Source organism: Solanum pennellii, chromosome 4 (assembly GCF_001406875.1).
Source record: "Solanum pennellii chromosome 4, SPENNV200".
In the NCBI taxonomy this organism is placed as follows: Eukaryota; Viridiplantae; Streptophyta; class Magnoliopsida; order Solanales; family Solanaceae; genus Solanum; species Solanum pennellii.
In genome coordinates, this window is record NC_028640.1 from 59,871,116 (window position 1) to 59,879,692 (window position 8,577).

Sequence of the window (8,577 nt, forward strand, 5' to 3'; positions counted from 1 at the left end):
GAGGAAAAATGTGTTTACATACTAGCTGACCGATTTCAAATATTCTAGCTCTTACTCTCTTGTGGAAAGCATAAATCATTCTCTGTCAATATAGTTGACCATGACAAACGGCAACCATTCTGTTCTCGTCAATAAAAGTTAATTGGCCAATCTGTTTGCTGACCCACTCAGCGTTACTCAATTCTTCTTCCTTGATAATTCTCAAGGACGGTATCTAAACTTCAGCAGGTATGACTGCTTCCGTTCCATATACTAGCAGTATGGAGTAGATACAATCGATGTTCTAACAATCGTTCGGTAACCCAACAAAGCGTATGGAAGCATCTCATGCCAACCTCGTTGATCGTCAATCATTTTCCTCAGAATCTTCTTGATGTTCTTATCGATGGCCTCTACAACTCCATTCATTTGAGGACGATAGGAGGTTGGATTTCGTTGAGTAATCTTAAAATGTTCACATATATCTCAAATCAAGTGACTTTTGAGATTAGCACCATTATCAGTAATAATGGATTCTGGTACTCCGAACCTGCATATCTGATTGTTGCGAATAAAATCAGCTACAACTTTCTTAGTTACCAACTTGTAAGTAGCTGCTTCCACCCACTTGGTGAAATAATCAATAGCAACTAAAATAAATATGTGTCCATCAGAAGCGGCTGGCTCTATCGGACCGATGACATGCATTCCCCAAGCTACAAACGGCCAAGGTCAACTCATAGTATTAAGTTCGTGAGGCGGCACTCGGATTAAATCACCATGCACTTGACATTTATGACATTTCTGCACAATCTTGCAACAATCATTCTCCATAGTCATCCAGAAATAGTCGGATCGCAGGATCTTCCTTGCCAAAGTGAGTCCATTTATATGTGTGCCGCAAACTCCAGAATGTATCTGTTCAATAAGCTTCGCAGCTTCAATAGCATCGACACATCTGAGAAGACCTAAGCCTGGAGTCCTCCTATAAAGGATTTCTCCACTTAGAAAGAATTGAGATCCATACAGCGTATCGACTTCCTCTGGTCGGATGTAGTATCTTAAGGATAACTCCCGGTCTCTAATTACTTCTTTATGTCAAAATACCAAGGAAAACCGTCTGGTTCCGCTTAAACATATGAACAATGGACTGGATGTTACTTCAACTCTATATCCAGAGGATCAATATAATCAGTATTTGGATGTTTAATCATTGAAGAGATGGTGGCAAGAGCATTGGCCAACTCATTTTGTATTCTGGGAGTTTGTCTGAACTTGATCTTACAAAATCTTTTGCGTAACTTTTGTACATATTGCACGTAAGGTGTGATCTTCGGAATCTTCATGGCCCATTCTCCCTGAACCTGGTGAATCAACAAATCTGAGTCTCCAATAACTAATAGCTCGTAGACATTCATGTCACTGACCATTTTCAAACTGAGGATACAAACTTCATATTCGGCCATATTGCTCGTGTAATTAAATCGGAGTTTAGCCGCCATGGGATAGTGTTGACCAGATTCTGACACTAAAACCGCTCCGATACCTTTTCCTTGGTGATTTGCCACTCCATCAAAGAATAATCTCCTACCAGGATATATTTTAGAAATATCTTCAGCGATAAACGATACTTCTTCATCATGAAAATAAGTCTTTAGAGGTTCATACTCTTCATCAACAGGATTTTATGTGAGATGATCAGCCAAGGCATGTTCCTTTATCTACTTCTAAGTCACATACACAATATAAAATTTACTCAACGACATTTGCCACTTAGATAACTTCTGATCGGCATCGCCTTCTGGAAAATATACTTCAACGGGTCCATCCTAGAAATAAGGTATGTTGTATAGAAAGACAAATAATGTCTCAACTTCTGAGCGATCCAAGTTAAAGCGCAACATTTTCTCTCCAAAATATTATAATGAGACTCATATGGCGTGAACTTCTTGCTTATATAATAAATGGCTCGCTCCTTCTTCCCAGTTTCGTCATGCTGCCCAAGCATGCATCCAAATGTGTTATCTGAGACGGACAAGTACGGTAACAATGGACTCCCTTCTTGCGGAGGAACCAATACTAGTGGATTGGATAAATAGTTCTTGATAGCATCAAAAGTAGTGTGACACTCTTCAGTCCATTTTGTCAAAGCATATTTCTTCAACAACTTGAAAATAGGCTCACACACCACAATTGATTGAGCTATGAATTGACTAATTTAGTTCGACCTCCCTAAGAAACTCATTACTTCTTTCTTCGTCTTTGGAGGAGGTAGTTCTTGAATCACCTTGATCTTGGAAGGATCGAGCTCGATACCCTTTCTGCTGACTATGAATCCCTATAGCTTTTCGGTTGGCACCCCAAAAGCATACTTAGCGGGATTTAACTTCAAGTTATAACAACGTAAATGATCAAAGAACTTCTTCAAATGTGTCAAGTGGTCCGAACTATTGCGAGACTTGATTATGAGGTCATCTACATACACCTCGATCTCCTTATTAATCATATCATGAAATATAGTCGTCATATCCCTCATATAGGTAGCACCTAAATTTTTGAGACCAAATGGCATGACCCTTTAATAAGGTACGCCCCAAGGCGTAATGAAAGCTGTCTTTTCTGTACCGTCCTCATCCATCAGAATCTGGTGATAACCTGCGTAAGAATCCATGAATGACATCATTTCGTGTTTAGCACAGTTATCAATCAGAATATGAATGTATGGAAATGGAAAATTATCCTTTGGGATGGCTTTGTTGAAATCTCTGTAATCAACACAAATTCTAATCTTCCCATCCTTCTTGGCATCTGGAACAACATTGGCCAACCAAGTCGTGTATTGTGTCACTTCCACCAATCGAGACTTGATCTATTTGGTGATCTCTTCTTTGATCTTTAGACTCAACTCGAGCTTGAATTTTTACGAGCCTTCTGTTTCACTGGACTGAATCCTGTATTAATTGGGAACTTGTGAGACATCACACAGGTACTCAGCCCTAGCAGGTCGCTAACTTCCTAGACGAACACATCAATGTACGTGGTGAGTAAATGAATCAGGACCTTTCTTTGATCTTCATTCAAGTGCGCGCTGATTTTAACCTCTTTGACACACTATTGGTCTCCCAGGTTTACAGTTTCAATTTCCTCTAAATTTGGCTTATGCTGATTTTCAAACTACAAAAACTCTTCAGCAACATATTTTGGTGCCTCATTTTCCTCTTCGTATTCATCAACCTCGTCATCACCTGCCTCATTTTATTTGTTCAACTCGTGACATGACATGACATTGGCAGGTTTAAGACTTACATTACTGAAACCATAAACAGGAAAAGTTAGAAAAGCAAAGTATAGAAGATGAGTAAATAAACAAATTTTCAATAAAAGACGCTTTCATTCAAATTGGGAAATATTGCAAACTTTGGCTATGGCAAAAATCCATGTTTCCTTTTTCAAACATCACGGGGGAATTTTAAAATTCAAGCAACTAAGAAAATGCAAATGGTGGGTCTTTAGCCTCTTTTGGACCGCCACTGATTTAAATATGAATAAATGATTCCCTTCTACCAAGGAATTTGGGGAATCAGAATCGTCATGGAGGTTCAATTCTACAGCGTCTCCCCAGTTTCAGCGTTGCGGGAATCCTATCAGCTTAACCTCATCCTCAATGACTGCATCAATCTCTTTGAAAAAGCCTCAGATTCCTTCCCCAAGGTCCTTATGACCGGCGTACTCCCGGACTAGAAATGATTGATATAGATGAGGGACTGTCTTAGCCAATGCTTGATCATTCTTCTTCTTCGTCTTCATATCATCATCTGTGGCAATGTACCCTAAACCATATCTCTCTCCTTTGACGGGAATCGGAATAGGATGAATAATTCCTTGGAAATTTCTTCCTAATTCGAAACCTGGCTCAAAACCATTCTGCAACATCACAGTAGCTATCATCTTGTACACGACAGACATAGGAGGATGTGGGTCCAAATCCTCACCGGTGGCATTCACCGCCTCCACCGTGTAAAAATCAATACCTCGCGAAACTTCATCAATAATGGGTGTGTGTCTGCCTGAATGACTACCTTTGCCATGAATAACTAGCTCTTCATCATTCCAAATGAGTTTCATCATCTGATGCAGAGTAGAAGGCACAACTCCAGCCATATGGATGAAAAGCCTTCCCAGAAAAAGGTTATAGCTGGTGTCGATGTCCAAGACTTGAAACTGTGTGTTAAATTCTGTCGGACCCATTTTGATGATAAGTTTTACTGCTCCCAATGTATCTCTCTATACTCCGTCAAAGGCTCTTACATTGACTTGGTTTTGTTCCAGCTTTCCCAAGTCAAAATGTAACTTGCCTTAATGTCGACAACGGGCAAATGTTCAGACCGGATCCATCGTCCACCAAGACGCAATTTATGGCCTTCTCATTGCATATGACATTGATGTGCAATGTCTTGTTCTGTGACATCCCTTCAAAAGGCAACTCGTCGGTTCAAAAGCTAATCTGATGCCCTCGGATAACTTGGTTGATCATAGCATCCACATTATCGCTGCTTGTGCCGATGGGAACATAAGTATCATCAAGAGTCTTCATCAAGGCCTATCTATGCAATTGAGAGCTCATCAACAGGGCCCACACGGATATCTGTACTGGAGTCTTCTTCAAATGTTTAACAATAGAATAATCTTATTGCTTCATCTTTCTCCAGAATTCCGCCGTTTCACCTTCGCTTATCGGCCTTTTACTCTAATCCTTCTTCATTCATCCAAGGGCCAATTTTTCAGGAGTATAACACCTTCAAGATCAGTTCATACCGTGAGCAGCAGCAGTTCCAATCATAAATTTTAGCCTGATAAGAGTCTAACGGCACCGAGGCAATAACCTTTGCGGGTGTGATTATTACGAACTCTTTTTTATCTTTGATACTCAATGAGGCCACGCCCCTTTCTAACTCTTCATGAATAAATGGAGTTATCACCTTAGTCACCCACTAATCATCGTCCGTCTCTATTATGTTGATATTAATTACTGCATGATTCGGCAAAGGGTTGGTGTTGAGATTAGGTGTGACTGCTTGAAGAGAGACCACATCTTGGTCGATCAGATCTTGAATCTTGTGCTTGAGTTTGATGCAGTCCTCGGTATCATGTCCAATACTGTTGGAGTGATATGCACACCTTTGATCGGGCTTATAGAATTTTGAACTAGTATCCACCGGCTTGGGCCGTAGCGGATGGATATATCCAGCCGCAGCCAGTCGCTCATACAACTTTGTTCAGATTTCAGTGAGCACGGTAAAATTCCCGGGAGGCTTCTTCTCGAAAATAGGTAGAGGAGGATCATAACTGCCTTGTTGGGGAGGAGGCACTTATTGATAACTTTTGGTATTTCGATGGGGAGCTTGGCTTCGGGATATGAATTTGTTTTGTGATTTTGGTGATGGGTCTTGGTAGTTCATGGGGGCATTTTCGTATACTGGAGCTTGGACTTGATAGACTGGAGGGGTGCTTTGAAGCTCCACTGCACATTGGCACAGTTGGGAGCAACATTTTGGTAGACTGGTGATGGAGTTTGGTAAAGTGGAGGAGGACTTCGGTAAAGAGAAGGTGGATTTTGGTAACTTTTAGGGTTTTTTTGATAGGTGGTGGTAGCATTTTGATAGACTGGAAGAGGATTATTTGGATGACTAGCTTGTGTGTAGCAATACTCATAGGAGTTCTGGGAAGGTCGAGTCGACCTTGGGAGGACGATGATCTTCTGGGGATCTTCCTCCCCTCATAAGATACAACAGAAATATCCTCTCTCTTCTTCTTCAACAATCCCGACGATCAGGGCTATGAGGTATTACAGGCTATTTTCCCTGTTTTAAAACTTCTTCGATAGTCTCGCCAATCTTGACTATCTCAAAAAATTTTGCTCCAACTAGCAACGTGATCCTATCATAATATTCAGGCTCTTGCACCTGTACGAACACTTCGACTATCTCTTTCTCAGAACATAGACAACTTACTCTTGCGGCTTCTTTTATCCATCTGTAGGCGAACTCTCTATAGCTCTCAGTGGATTTTTTCTTTATCTTTTCCAAAGAGTATCGATCGGGAATGAATTCCACGTTGTAAGCAAAACAAAAAATAATTTCCTTGGCCAAGTCATTCCAAATGGGACACTGCCTGGTACCGCGGGAGTTGAACCATACCAGAGCCTTCACGCATAAGCTTCGGCTAAAAATCCATATAAACAGAGCTTCGTCTCTACCAACTCCGACAAGATGGTCGCAGTAGGACCTCCGATGGGACATAGGATTCCCTACTCCTTCGAAAGTATCAAACATAGGAATTTTGAACCCTTCTGGGAGGTCCAAATTTGGATGGATGCATAAATCCTCATAGTTAAGACCAGCGGCATCGGTGATGCTTTAGAACTCTTTCATGGCTTTCCTGATCTCTTCTTTTATATCCATATTTGCCTCTTCTTTTTCTCTATACTCTCTTTCGTGTTTCTCATAATGGTCCAGCTCAGAACCGTGCACATTGTGCTCAGTCGGGACAGGAATCTGGAAAGTTGTTCTTTTCGGTAGGGGTAGAGCTACGTAAGGACTTTGGGCATTCTGAGTGGTTTGGTAGTTTTGCAGATAAGTCTGAGGATTGCTATTTTGATTTAAGCGGTGGTGGGGTGTTTGGGGATTGAAAGTGTTTTGGTTTGGATTTGTGCTTTGGTTTTTTTGAGGTAGAGTAGTTGATGGTGGGTATTTTATGGATGGGGTGGCATCTGAGGATGTTGTTTTAAGGAGGAGGTAGAGTTTGGTAGAATGCGGAAGCATATTAGGGATTTTGGATAGTCAGGTCTATAATGCAAGGACTCTGAGTAGGTGTAGATGGCTGATTTTGAGCTTGATCCGTGTTTGAAGAAGGGAAGTAGATAGAAGGCCTCCCACCAGCAGCAAAACCTGGCGAAGACAGATGTTGTCTCCTTTGCATCTCCACTCTCATTTTGTCAATCTATTACATCAGTTGCAAAATAAATTTTTTTTGGTCCGCTATGGTGGGTTGAGCCACCACAACTTCAGTGAGACTTACTTCTTCATTGATGTCTCCGATGACTGTTTTTCCTTTATATGGATCTCGTCTGGGAAAGCAATTTGAGGGACCTTTGGATCAGGTAAAATAGGGATGATCTACTAGCTTAATCGACACAGATCTGTTTCAAAGTACCTGTGAAGGAAAATAACTCAAAGGCAGATTTGCCAATTGAGAGTCAGAATACGAAATGCATAATATCACCAGAGAGAAGATAAACACACAGGTTGCTTTGTTTGAGGATATGCTCACCCCACGAATAAGGACTGAAATTATTTTTTGGCAAGCATGAGTTTGCTGGTTTTAGTTTGACACTATCTCAAAAAGGCTAAAAACACGTTGATATAGGGTCTTCTTGTAGCTTCTGTTTGACGTCCGTTGATCTGATCTTTGTATCTTCTTATAATATGAAGGGGGAAGAATGAAAATTTCTAAAGATAGGGGCCGCACCTTGGAAGGCTGCCTATGTATCTCACAGGTAGAATTCAGGCCCTACGTAGTTCGAGTACAAGATAAAACATTGATTTTCATTCCTTCATTCTAGATGGTTACATAGAAATTGAAAGACAACAACAAAGCTTTAAAGATAAAATGATGACTACATCTCAGCCATTCTTCTTCCCAACGTCGTCTCAGCCACGGGGAACAAACTCGACTCGGATTTTTCCCATGTTGACGAGGGCTTCTACATTGTAGCGAAAGCTGAGACACCTTGAAAGGCTATGATCTGTAGCATTGTGGTAAGCACACGACTTCCAGATTTCTTCCCCAACGGGTTCATGACCTCTATCATCATTGTGGATAGGGTATAAGACCCCATTCCGAACCAAATCCATATAGATATGCAACATTGATCCACTGAACGGTGTGAAATTATGACAAATAAACCGCTTGTGCTCAATTAGCTCAGATTGGTCATACGTGAGAACAGTATTATTTCCCCATGTGTGCGGGATGTTCCCAACGTCGATCTGGCGACATATTCTCAACTTAAGCTGTACGCATTCTTCTATAGTATGCCCTCGCTGGTTTGGGTGGAAGGAACATACCTTTGAAGTGTTTTCTTGCCCAAAGACTGAAGCCACTCCTTCATGATGTTTCCACCTCAGATGTTCGTACAAAACGGCGCAAGACGTAGTTTTTGCTCGTACACGGTGCGTTGTCTCGTAGTCCAGAAGAGTGATCCACTTCTCTCTCTTCTCAGACGGCCCAGAAATGGAGGCTTATAGACGATCTCCTCGTCAATGTCTTCCTCGGTTGATCCAGGGTGAGTATCCTTTGGACCACCACTAGCCTCTTGTTCACGGATAGAGTATTTCCCGTGCATTTTCTAAAGTTTGTCGATCATGTTATGGTGGAATGCCTTGTTCTTTTTCCTTAATGCATACATTTTTCCCTTCATAGTGATGGATTTCGCCATCTCTACTATAAGTTCCTCATCAAGCGATGCATTTGTGGCTAATAGACTTGCGGTTTCTGACTATATCTCTGCTTCTCTCGCTTCCCTTTCTTGAATCCTCA